Raw genomic sequence first — 13,363 nt, 5'->3', positions numbered from 1 at the left:
ACATTCATATGTTAACAGAAGCCAAGAAGCCCAAGGCCCCTTCCAAGGCCTACACTCCAAGCAAAGGGTCCGTTACCAGCATCTCTGGAACTTCCTGGCCCTCTTGTATCTCTTCTTCTCATTTGTAGCCTACTGAGTGACCAAACAATGGAAGTAGTGATAAAACAGAGGAGCCCTGGGCCCTAAGGGAGAAGGCAGTAATCCAGAGGTGGGCCTTTTTTAGAGGACTCTGTTGTTAAAATGGTCTGGATGCACACGTAGCCAAGCATGCCTTCCAGGGTGTCCTCACTAGGCTAGGGACAATGAGTGTATGGAGATCACCCATCTCCTCCTCCCACATCACTGTTGTTGTTGTTGTTGTCGTTGTTGTTGCTATTTAGTGTGTTTATCCCATAACTTCTCCAAGCAGCTTGGAGTAACATACAGCTGTCTCCCCTTCTCCATTTAACCCTTGCAACAACTATGTGAGGTGAACATATGAACATATGAAGCTGCCTTATACTGAATCAGACCTTTGGTCCACTGTCTTCTCAGACTGGCAGTGGCTCTCCAGGGTCTCAAGCTGAGGTTTTTCACACCTCTTTGCCTGGACCCTTTTTTTGGAGATGCCAGGGATTGAACCTGGGACCTTCTGCTTCCCAAGCAGATGCTCTACCACTAAGCCAACATCCCTCCCCTGCTCTCCAGGGTCTCAAGCTGAGGTTTTTCACACCTCTTTGCCTGGACCGTTTTTTTGGAGATGCCGGGGATTGAACCTGGGACCTTCTGCTTCCCAAGCAGATGCTCTACCACTGAGCCACCATCCCTCCCCTGCTCTCCAGGGTCTCAAGCTGAGGTTTTTCACACCTATTTTCCTGGACCCTTTTTTGGAGATGCCAGGGATTAAACCTGGGACCTTCTGCTTCCCAAGCAGATGCTCTACCACTGAGCCACCGTCCCTCCCCAAATTAGATTAGACCGAGAGACTGTGTGTGGCTCATCCAAGGTCGCCCAACAAATCCCCATGGCAGCATGGGGGAATCTGGCTCTTAATAGGAAATGGTTCCCTACTCCAGGATGACAATTGTGACTACCTAGTCAAGATCAGATGAATGTAAGCTATAAAAATAAATGTGTATGCCTGGCTGGGCTGTGTTAGGACAGCTGGTCTGAAAGATGGCAAAAACACCAAAGAGTCAAGGGGGGCGGGGAAGTGCTCTATTTTGTGCTGTGGCTTTCTGGGCTGCTGTAAAGTGGTGGTTTCAAGGAGTCCAGCTGTCCCTCAGGCAGGTCGTGAGAAAGAAGGCACGGGCCAGTGTCCCAACGCAGGAAACAGACTGCTCAGGAGGCAGAGGGGCTGGGGGTTGCTGGTACCACATCCTTCAAGATGAGCACATGAGATAGCCGCCTGCAGGAAGCAGCTGTCAGGGTGTCCCAACAACGGATGCTGGGAAAATCGGCCACCAGCTGCTAACATTTGTTCAACCATCCTCCACCCACCCCTTCTCCTCCTCCCTCCTGTTTTAACCAGGAAGAAGAAGAAGCATTTGAGAGAGACAAGAGAGAACATTTCTGTCTTCTTCTCTTTAGCCATTCCCAAGGGGGTCCATCTGCAGGCTAGTTTTTTTTTTATATGGCACGTCGTCCAATCCCAGCAGGCGTAGTGGGGCCTTGAGAGGCGGGTCTGTGTGTTAGATCCCGTGAATCACCTCCTCACGGAATTGATCGTTTCACATCCTGCCCCCACGTCTTCTGCCTTTGCTCATTTGGAAGCATCCCCTCGGAATTGATCTGTTAGTAGCCAATGATAAAAGAGCGCATGTTCCTCCAAAGTTCTGCGCAAGGTAGGGTTGCCATTCCCCAGGTGGGGGCAGGGGATCCCCCGGTTTGGAGACCCCACCCCTGCTTCAGGGTCATTAGAAAGCGGGGGGGGGGAGGGAAATGTCTGCTGGGAACTCTATTATTCCCTATGGAGATTTATTCCCATAGAAAATCATGGAGAATTGATCTGTGGGTATCCGGCGCTCTGGGGGGGCTGTTTTTTGGGGTAGATGCACCAAATTTTCAGTATAGCATCTAGTGCCTCTCCCCAAAATACCCCACCAAGTTTCAAAAAGATTGGACCAGGGGGTCCAATTCTATGAGCCCTAAAAGAAGGTGCCCCTATTCTTCATTATTTCCTGTGGAAGGAAAGAATGGAAAAGGTGTGCCGTCCCTTTAAATGTGATGGCCAGAACTCCCTTTGGAGTTCAATGATGCTTGTCACAGCCTTGATCTTGGCTCCACCCCTAATGTCTCCTGGCTCCACCCCCATAGTCTCCTGGCTCCACCCCCAAAGTCCCCAGATATTTCTTGAATTGGACTTGGCAACCCTAGCTCAAGGACATGCAAGAATAGTTTCCTAGTGCTTGCTAATGTGGTCTAACATTAGTATTACCCCTTCAAAATCTTTACAATAATCACATGATTTATCCCATGTCACTTTTACAACTACCCTGTGAGGAAGATTGGAGTGATCAGCTGGTCCAAGGTCACTCAGGGTTACCAATTCTGAATTGGGAATGTGGGATTTGGGAAGGGGAAGGACCTCAGTTGGGTATAATGCCATAGATCCCATGCTCGGAAACAGCCATTTTCTTCAGGGAACTGATCTCTGTGGTCAGAAGATCAATTGTAATCCCAGGAGATCTCACACGTGGGGGGGTTGGCAACCCTAATTTTGAATTTTTGTGCCAAGCCCAGTATGCTAACTGTACTGGCTTACCTATTTATCTAGCTCTAGAATTTATAATATTTAGTACATTTTTATCCAACTTTTTCCCAAGGTGCTCAGGATGGTATAAATCGTTGCTGGATAAGGTGGGTAATTTATCATGTGATATTAGACTTTATTGCCAAGAGGGAAGGTGACTCCTCCTCTGTGAAAGCTCATATGCATCCACATTGCATCAACCAGAGCTGAAGCCTGATCTGTTGTTTGTAAACTGGAGATTTCTGTTCAACTTCTTTTCTATTCCACCAGCCCACTTTCGCCTCTTCTCTTTTCAAATGAATGGTTCAGAAAGCAACTCATTTCCTTCTTTCATCAAAACTCTGGGTGCCAGATTCCATGTGCACATGTCGCACAAGGTGTGCCATGAGTACACTGAGTCAGATTTGGGATACTTAACAAAATTATGGTAAAACACAAGCTTTGCATTCAGAAACTGAGGTTGCCGTACATCAGCTGGCAACCCCTCCCCCCCCCCCAAGAGTTTTGGAGACGGGGCAAAGTGACATCACAGCACATGCTGCTACAACATCACTTCCAGTTAGGTACTCAGAAGTGACACTGTGGTGTTTTGATGACACTCTAGGAACTTCCCAAGTTTGGAAATTCCTAGAGTGCTGATGCAAAGCTGTGATGAATGCTGCTTTTTTCTTTATTTTGCTCCCACGGCACTGTGGGAACCTGCAGCGTGGGAGTGCTATAGCAGGAGACGGGACTGCCCTAAGAAAGTCACAGGTTCAGTCCTCAGCCTCTCCGGTTAAAAGGTAAAGTAAAAGACCTCTTCCTAAAGACTTCGAGAGCTGCTGCCAGTCTGAGTAGACAGTTCTGACCTTTGTAGACCAAGGGCCAGAATCAGTAAAGGGCACTTTCATATATGGGGGCCTCTAAAAGAAAACAGAAGTCCAGTTGCTGTTTTTAAATTTTATTTACATTATTTATAATCTGCCTTTCTCACTGAGACACGAGGCAGATTACACGGTGCACATCAATGCAATCAACAGTATGAGACATCCCATAAACAGTGTAGTAGGACGACTGTAGAAATCCGAAACCACGCAGAAATTTGAAACAAAGCAGAAACAAATGATAAACAATGAAGAAATTACATAGTATTACATACAGCAACAGATAGTATATTCTATACCAGGTGTCCTCAAACTTTTTAAATAGGGGGCCAGTTCACTGTCCCTCAGACTGTTGGAGGGCTGGACTGCCGTCAGTTCTCCGTCTTCTGCATCTCTCTCCCTTCCCCACACCACACACCCCGGCCTGGGAACTCACCTCACCTCGGTATCACCTCACACTCTGTCTCCGCCGCCTCAGCCCAGTGCCGGAAGTGTGCGTTGCTAACGCAAGTTTAGGTCGAACGTCACTTCCGGTCTGATTTTGCCATAACCCGGCGGGCCGCATAAACGTCCTCAGCGGGCTGCATCTGGCCCGCGGGCCGTAGTTTGAGGACCCCTGTTCTATACAATAATCTACAGTTCCTTTGCCTTCAATAAAGCATCTTCTTGAACCATTTCAGTATAATATCACTCTATTCCCTTTGTAAAAATGCCCTCCTGAATAATTCAGTTTTGCAGTTAGTGGAATGCTAGGAGATGGAAACCTTCCTGACTTATTCCATAAGATGGGGCCACAGCAGAGATACTTACAGTTATTGATCTTGCCTATTTACAGGAAGGCACCTGCAGAAGACCCTAATCAGATGAGTGAAGCTGTCATGGCACAGCATAGGACAAGAGGTGGGCCTGCAGCTATGAGTGCCCAAGGCCATGAAGGACTCTGTATATGATCGCTGATATAACTGGAAATGAAATCAGTTAACTGATAGGCAGCCAATGGAGTGACTGTAGAATGCGAGTAATATGGAAGTAATATGCACGATCCACCTCATCTCTGATAATAACCAAGCTGTGGCATTCTTCACCAACTGGGGTCTCTGAACTGACTTTCAAGGGAGAGCTATGAAGAGTGTATTACAGTAGTCTAGTCTCCACGTTACCATGGTGTGGATCCAAGTGGCCTGATCGGCTGCGTCGAGGTATGGGGTCATCTTCCGAGCTAAACTACATTGGGAGAAAGCTTTTTTTGCAGCTGCATTAACTTGCTTCTCCAGCAGTAATGCTGGATCTGGTGTAATCAACTGAACCCCACTGAAGGTAGAGAGTACAAATGTTCATTAAGAGCTCTATTTGTTTTGTTTTGTTTTGCTACAATAGGCTACCCCACTGACTCTAAAAGGCCATTAGACAATACAATGAAGAAGTCTATCTACACCTCTTAGCCCTAATGTAATCTCTCTGTTGAAGACTGAATACCTCTTGGTGGGGGTGGGGGGGAGGAACCAATAGCAGAGGGCTGATGCCTTCATGCTTCCTGAATTTTGGACCCTGGGCTTAATCCGTGAAACTCTCCTTAGGGAGGTGGGAACAAACAACTTGTTAGTTTACCCTGCCCTTCCTCTCAAGCAGCAGGCATGGCTAACCTGTCCATTGAACCCTGTGCGGAGGTTAGGTTAAGGACTGAATCAGATCACTGCCCCACTGAGTCCAGCATCCTGTTTCATGCAGCTGCCAACCAGTTGCGCCGGAGGGCCAGCAAACAGGGCAGAGAGATAAAGGCCTTTCCCTGATGCTGCCTCCTTGTACTGGTAGTTCAAAGATTTACTGCCTCTGGATGTGGAGGTTCCCTTTAATCACAAGACTAACAGCAATTGATGGACTTATCTCCTATGAATCTGTCTAATCCTCCTTTAAAGCCATCCGTGTTCATAGTGATCACTACATCCGCTGGTAATGGATTCCACAACTGAATTATTTGTTAAAAAACACTTTCTTTTCAAGGATCTTGGGATATGAATTCAAGAAAGTAGCAGAGACTTTTTTTTAATTGGGATTACAAATGGAAAAATTTCCAAAAGAAGATAGAACTTTGATCTGGTACTTGCTTTCAGCGGCTAGGACATTGCATGCGCAGTTGTGGAAGCAAGAAAAAAATACCAGAAAAATTAGAATTGGATTGTAAAAGTTATAACATGGAGTGAGATGGACAAACTAACAAGAATCTTAAGAGACTATGATTTGGAAGTGTATGAAAAGGAGTGGAAAAAGTTGAGATGCTACGTAGAAGAAGAATGGAATATGAAAGGATTTTGGACAATTTTTTAATAACCATCAAGTATTAGGAAAAAAGTAGAATATGAATATAGGTTCTTATGGTTTAAGGGTACCTTTAAATGATAGTATTTTAAGTCTATAACTTCGGCGGGAGTCAAGTAACAGGGAGAGGGGGAATTAGAAAATAGCATATGGGATAGATAAAAAGAAGGTATTAATGGATATGGTTACCATATGTTATCAATAAAATTGTGTTTAATCTGCAAAAAAAACACTTTCTTTTGTCCATTCCACACTAGGCATGTTTGTTCAGGAAATACACAGTTTCCCAGATAGGGAACTATTTTAATAATAGATTTCATTTTTTTTTTTTGGCTTGGTGGTTTAAATCCAAGTTAATTTTGCAAAATGGGAGCTAGAGACAACACCCCTGGAAGGATTTGTGGGGCAGCAACAGGTGGGACAGTGCTCTAGGAGTTAAACCATAGGAGTTGTTTTTGGTAAATCCTAAAGCATCACACCAGCATCATGATGCTGACATGCCCTTCCCTCTCTCCCCCCCCCCCCGCATTTTACCCCACTGCATTTGAGGCATGGGGGGGGGGGTAACAAGAAGGATTGCCAGGACAGTAGGAGACATGACATCTTTTTTTTCTTTTTTGCTGTCAAGTCACAGCTGACTTATGGTGACCCAGAGGGATATTCAAGGCAAGAGATATTCAGAGATGGTTTCTCATTGCCTGCTTCCACGGCATGATCCGGGACTTCCTTGATGGTTTCCCATCCAAATAGTAACCAGAACTGACCCTGCATAGCTTTTGAGATCTAATGAGACTGTGCTAACCTGGGCTACTGACATCCTTTATTTATCTATCAAGTAATTTACTTATACCCTGCATTCTCTCCTCAGCAGAGGGCTCCATCGTAGCCAATAGTAATTGCAGCCAATACTGCAGACTTAGGAACTATCCATGCTGTTCAGGTTGTGGGTAGGGATACTTGAACACTTGCCAGTTCAGCTCACCATGGAATATGGTGAGTTCAAAGTTTGGGGCTTTTCAGTTTAGAAAAAAAAAACAAAAAACGATGGCAAATAGGAATGCCAGCCTTCAGGTGGAAACTGAAGATCCCCTGGAATTACATCTCAGCTCCAGAGACTACAGAGATCTGTTGCCCTGGAGAGCCAGTTTGGTGTAGTGGTTAAGTGTGCGGACTCTTATCTGGGAGAACCGGGTTTGATTCCCCATTCCTCCACTTGCACCTGCTGGCATGGCCTTGAGTCAGCCATAGCTCTGGCAGAGGTTGTCCTTGAAAGGGCAGCTGCTGTGGGAGCCCTCTCAGCCCCACCCACCTCACAGGGTGTCTGTTGTGGGGGAGGAAGGTAAAGGAGATTGTGAGCCGCTCTGAGACTCTTTGGAGTGGAGGGCAGGATATAAATCCAATAAATCCAAAAAGGGCAAACGCTATGGCATTGTATTCCTCTGAGGTCCCTGTCCTCTCCAACCTCCATCCCCAAATCTATAGGAGTTTCCCAACCTGGATCTAGAAACCCTAAACTCCACAACCTGGTGGCAGCCATAGGGGACCTGGCAGCTCTAATGATGAAGGAGGGGAAGGACATGATAGAACTTCATAAAATGATGCAAAGTGGGGGGGAAATGTTCTCTCCACTTTCTCATATTTTGCATGATTATATAATGTTCTTAATACTAGAACTTGGGAAGGAAGCTGATGGTCAATAGATTCAGCATAGATCAGGGGTGGCCAAACTTGCCTAACGTAAGAGCCGCACAGAATAAATGTCAAATGTTGGAGAGCCGCAAGACGTGAATGTCAGATGTTGGAGAGCTGAAAGATGGATGGATGGATGGATGGATGGATGGGAAGGGAGGCTAGAAAGAAAGCAACTTCAACTTTAAATACATTCTCCAAGCTGCTGGGTGACTTGGCTTGGAGAAACAATTTAAAGATAAATGCCTTCTCCAAGCCAGCTGACGGGGTGGCGGCAGCTTCAAGAGCCTCCCAATATGTGTGAAAGAGCCACAGTTTGGCCACTCCTGGCATCGATCAAACACAACGTTTCTTTACTCAATGCACAGTTAACGTTTGGAACTCTTTGCAATAGCATGTAGTAACGGCTATGAGCTAAGATGGTTTTGCAAGGGGATTAGGCAAATTAATGAAGAAAAGCAATGGTCCGCATTGTGGTGCCTGTGGGTGCTATCACTCCATCCAGGCATCCATTTTGTTTCTTTGACAGAGTTCTTTTTTGTTGAAAATAATTTATTGATAACATATGGTTACAATATCTAATTATATCCTTACTATCTCTAACCCATATGATATTTTCAATCCCCCCTCCCTCCATAACTAGACTTCCGCCGAGGTTATATACTTAAGTTCAATTATAAAGGTACCCTTAACCAATCAAAGTTCAATTTCTTCCTTTTCTGACATTCATTTTAAAAAATTGTCCAATGTCTTTTTACATTCCACTCTTTCTCTATGTATCCTCTAAATTTCCTCTACTCTTTTTTGAAAACGTCCAAATTATAGTCTCTTAAAGTTCGTGTTAATTTATCCATCTCACTTTCATAATCCAGTCCCATTTCTCTGGTATTTCTTCTTGTTTCCACAGCTGTGCATACAATGTCCTAGCAGCTGAAAGCAGATACCAAATTAAAGCCCTGTCTTCTTTTGGAAAGTTTTCCATTTGTAATCCAAGCAGAAAAGTCTCTGCGACTTTCTTAAAATTGTATCCCAAAATTTTAGAGATTTCTTGTTGTATCATCTGCCAAAACTTTTTCGCTTTTTCACAAGTCCACCACATATGGTATCTTTGACAGAATTCTCATTCCCCAGATAAATAGCCAGTACTGGCTCTCCCAGGCCTCACTAGAACAGGAGTTGCTTCATAACAGCCCAGGTGGTCTCAACCTTTTATCTAGAGGAAGCCCCTATTTATAAACATTTGTTCTCAACCATAGGAGGAGGCTGGCCTTGAAAATTCTCCACATTTTCTGATTGGCCTCCAAACCCTGTGGCAGCCATTTTGTGATAGTACTTACTCCCTGTTCTCAAACTTCCTAAGGTCCCCATAGACCCATGATTGGGGAGCTCTGAATTCAAGTGTCAGCCTAGGATCTGGGAGTCCCAGACTCAAATTCCTACTCAGCAACGGAAGCTCCCTGGGTAACCTTGGCCCAGTCCCATTCTCTCAGCCTAACCTACTCGACAGGGTTGTTGTGAAGTTAAAATGGAAGCAAGAATGAAGTATGCAAGCCTGAATCCCTTGACCAAAGGGTGTGATTTTTTTTTAAAAAAAATGGATATATGACGGTTCAATGGCATGTTCAGAGCCTACCTCTGAAAGCTAGTTATCTGTGGGGGCAGTGACAAGAGAAGATGATGATGAAGAAGAAGATATTGGATTTATATCCCGTCCTCCACTTTGAAGAGTCTCAGAGCGGCTCACAATCTCCTTTCCCTTCCTCCCCCACAACAGACACCCTGTGAGGTAGATGAAGATATTGGATTTATATTCCGCCCTCCACTCCGAAGAGTCTCAGAGCGGCTCACACTCTCCTTTCCCTTCCTCCCCCACAACAGACACCCTGTGAGGTAGATGAAGATATTGGATTTATATCCCGCCCTCCACTCCGAAGAGTCTCAGAGCGGCTCACAATCTCTTTTCCCTTCTTCCCCCACCACAGACACCCTGTGAGGTAGATGAAGATATTGTATTTATATCCCGCCCGCCACTCCGAAGAGTCTCAGAGCGGCCTACAACCTCCTTTCCCTTCCTCCCCCACAACAGACACCCTGTGAGGTGGGTGGGGCTGGAGAGGGCTCTCCCAGCAGCTGCCCTTTCAAGGACAACCTCTGCCAGAGCTATGGCTGACCCAAGGCCATGCCAGCAGGTGCAAGTGGAGGAGTGGGGAATCAAACCCGGTTCTCCCAGATAAGAGTCCGCACACTTAACCACTACACCAAACTGGCTCTCCAAAGAGAAGGCTTGGGCTTCTACATCCCTGCTTGTTAGGTCTTCGGAGGGATGTGGCTGGCTTCTGTGGGAAACAGGATGCTACACTTACACAGTCTGACCATTGGCAGAATCCAGCACGGCTGTTCTTTTGATACATCAGGCAGGGGGGAAAAAATCCCGAGTGGGATGATTCCCTTGCATTGGAAGGACCCAGGGATTCCTGGGCTGATCCGCTGTGCTTCAGGAAGGCCTGCATCCCCTTCACCATTATGGGGCTATTTTCATGGAGGCTATTTTCATTGCCGCCTAGCGGATTTCCCTTTGGCGTGCCTGTGCTGAGGCTGGCCTTCCTTAAATACTGATGCATTCCTGGAATGGGACTTAGGGAGGGAGGGGAAGTCTCCCCTCAAGGGGTGCATCAAGGTGGGGACGCACCGTGGTGTTCCTGTGAGGCAGTCCAAGTCTCAAGCATCAGTGGCTTCCCCTTTTTAAAACATTACACTTCCTTGGCAGTTTGCCACATTCCTTCATTCTTCCCTCGCCCCACACAAGCAATCTCAAAGGCTCCAAAAACCACTCATGATTTGAGGAATGAGATTCCCCTCTCCTTTTCATCCGTAAGCTTTACCCAATGACTGGAGAGGGACTATTTTTCATTTTCTTCTTTAATCTGTTGTTACAAAATAATGCCTCTTTTGTTTTTGGGGGGGGAGTGGAGAGTCGAGAGAGCAAACAGGCTTCTCTGAAAAGCTGCCGAGGGTCCTGATTGTTCGTTATGCATGGTGAATGTTGATAGCTTGATTGTATGTCCTGCAGCTGCATAGAGAGCGGAGAGCAGGCAGGGAGGGAGGGCCAAGCCAGCCAGACAAGCTGACGCCAGCTCTAAAACTCTCCCACCCATTTTCAAGAGCTTCTGGTATTGTTTTCAATGGCCTTGCCCCAGCACCTGGGTTCAGCATGCAAACACAGCAGGGACCGATGTCAGAATCTGGGGTGGGGGCAGAATTTCTGTGCAAGACAGCAAAGGGGGGGGGGAGCAGCACAGACCTCTTTGGATAAAGCTCTTAACCTTTTGCTTTGGAGGCAAAGTCAGGAAGAGAGTCTGTGCAACAAATCCTGAAAAGTCTATATACCTTGTGATGTTTGGACAAAAGGCAAATTGTACCGCCAGATAGGGACATGAGAGGTCTGCACCCAAAGCCACACATGGCTCAGCACAGAACCAAAGATAGATCTTAAAGAAAAGAAATACTTAAGGCATACTGGAGAGCTAGATGAAATGCAGGAATGACCGTGACGTGGAGAGAACGACAGGCAGTGTGGACTAGGGGGCTTCTTGGAGATGACTTGAAATAAGCGAACAGTTGCCAGGAACCCATGTCCAAACCATGCACAGATTTATTCCAGTGCATGAAAGCAATTCAGTAGGCTGCTTTTTTGTATATTTATGACCTGAGCCCTGTTCACAAGTTACAGTAAACTTACTGAATGCTCAATTTGTAAAAAAAAAATTGTGTTGAGTAATGTATGTGATACAAACCTAGGGTTGCCAATCCCCAGGTGGGGGCAGGGGATCCCCCCGTTTGGAGGCCCTCCCCCCGCTTCAGCGGCATCAGAAAGCGGGGGGAGGGGAGGGAAATGTCTGCTGGGAACTGTTATTCCCTAGGGAGATTCATTCCCATAGAAAATCATGGAGAATTGATCCGCGGGTATCTGGGGCTCTGGGGGGAGCGCTGTTTTTAGGGGTAGAGTCACCAAATTTTCAATATAGCATCTAGTGCCTCTCCCCAAAATACCCCCCAAGTTTCAAAAAGTTTGGACCAGGGAATCCAATTCTATGAGCCCCAAAAGAAGGTGCCCCTATCCTTCATTATTTTCTATGGAAGGAAGGCATTGAAAAGGTGTGCCGTCCCTTTAAATGTGATGGCCAGAACTCCCCTTGGAGTTCAGTTATGCTTGTCACAGCCTTGATCTTGGCTCCGCCCCTAATGTCTCCTGGCTCCACCCCCAAAGTCTCCCAGCTCCACCCCCAAAGTCCCCAGATCTTTCTTGAATTGGACTTGGCAACCCTATACAAACCCCATGTTTATGCTGCTACCGGTCCTTGATTTCATTTGCAAAATGAACGAACATTGGAGGGTTGATAAGGTCCCCTCGTCAGGCAGGCAGGAGGATTCAGGGGGGCATTCTAGGGATGGTTGGGGACATGGCAGGGGGGAATGCTCTGGGTTTGGGGCAAATTCTATTGTTAAATTGGGCTTAAACCATAGAGGAGGCCCCAAAACCAGAACATCCACCATGTGATGTCCCTGATGTGATGATGTCACTTTTGAGTGATGTCATGTGGTGATGTCCACGTTTGGGGGAGGGGTTCCCCTGCCGGCCAGCTGGTCCATGGCAGGGAGAAGCCCCCCAAACCAGGGGACCCCTGCTGGAACCTGGTGGCTGGCTGTCCTGTTTTTCTACAAACAGATGTACATGTGTTCACTGTTAACACGTGACCAGGTCTTTCTTGTGAGACCTCATGCATGCCACTTCCTAATAAAAGACTCAGAATTACCAGTATTTGGGATGTGGAACCTTTATAGATTATTGATCTGCATGTCGTTAGGGTTGCCAATCCCCAGGTGGGGGCAGGGGATCCCCCGGGTTGAAGGCCCTCCCCCTGCTTCCGGGTCATCAAAAAGCGGGAAAGGGGAGGGAAATATCTGCTAGGAACTTTATTATTCCCTATGGAGATGCACTCCCATAGGAAATAATGGAGAATGGATCTGCGAGTATCTGGGGCTCGGGGGGTGGGCTGTTTTTTGAGGTAGAGGCCCCAAATTTGCAGCGTAGCATCTGGTGCCTCTCCTCAAAATACCCTCCAAGTTTCAAAAAGATTGGACCAGGGGGTCCAATTCTATGTGCCGCAGAAAAAGGTGCCCCTATCCTTCATTATTTCCTGTGGAAGGAAGGCATTGAAAAGGTATTCAGTCCCTTGAAATGTGAAGGCCAGAACTCCCTTTGGAGTTCAATTGTGCTTGTCACAACCTTGCTCCTGGCTCCACCCCCAATGTCTCCTGGCTCCACCCCCAAAGTCCCCAGATATTTCTTGAATTGGATTTGGCAACCCTACATGTCATCATGAAACGTTTCAGCTGTTTAGTATGCAAACAGGCTTCCTTATACTGGGCCTTCGCTGATCTCTTTGCTCTAACTTTTTTAAAAATGGCATTTTTGTATACTTGTGTGTGTGCTCGCATGTGTGCGTTTGCACCTGGAAGTCATGTTGATCTCTGACTCCTACCGGAGGTCTGGAGGATATTCAGAGAGGTGGCTGAAAAGAGCCTGGGTTATTCCGCACTCACGTTGGTCCGGGATGGGCTTCCATTTTGGGGCGGAGCAAGCTGGCGATTTCGCACCCGTTGATCCGCGCCGGCACTTTGTGCGGGGGGCAAACCCGTGATTTGCCCCGCCGCAGTGTAAACCTGAAAAAAACAGGTTTACACTGCGGTGGGGCAAAGCACA

Source organism: Heteronotia binoei, chromosome 17 (assembly GCF_032191835.1).
Source record: "Heteronotia binoei isolate CCM8104 ecotype False Entrance Well chromosome 17, APGP_CSIRO_Hbin_v1, whole genome shotgun sequence".
Classification (NCBI taxonomy): domain Eukaryota; kingdom Metazoa; phylum Chordata; class Lepidosauria; order Squamata; family Gekkonidae; genus Heteronotia; species Heteronotia binoei.
The sequence above is the reverse complement of the archived record's forward strand: the minus strand, read 5'-3'. Positions refer to the sequence as shown.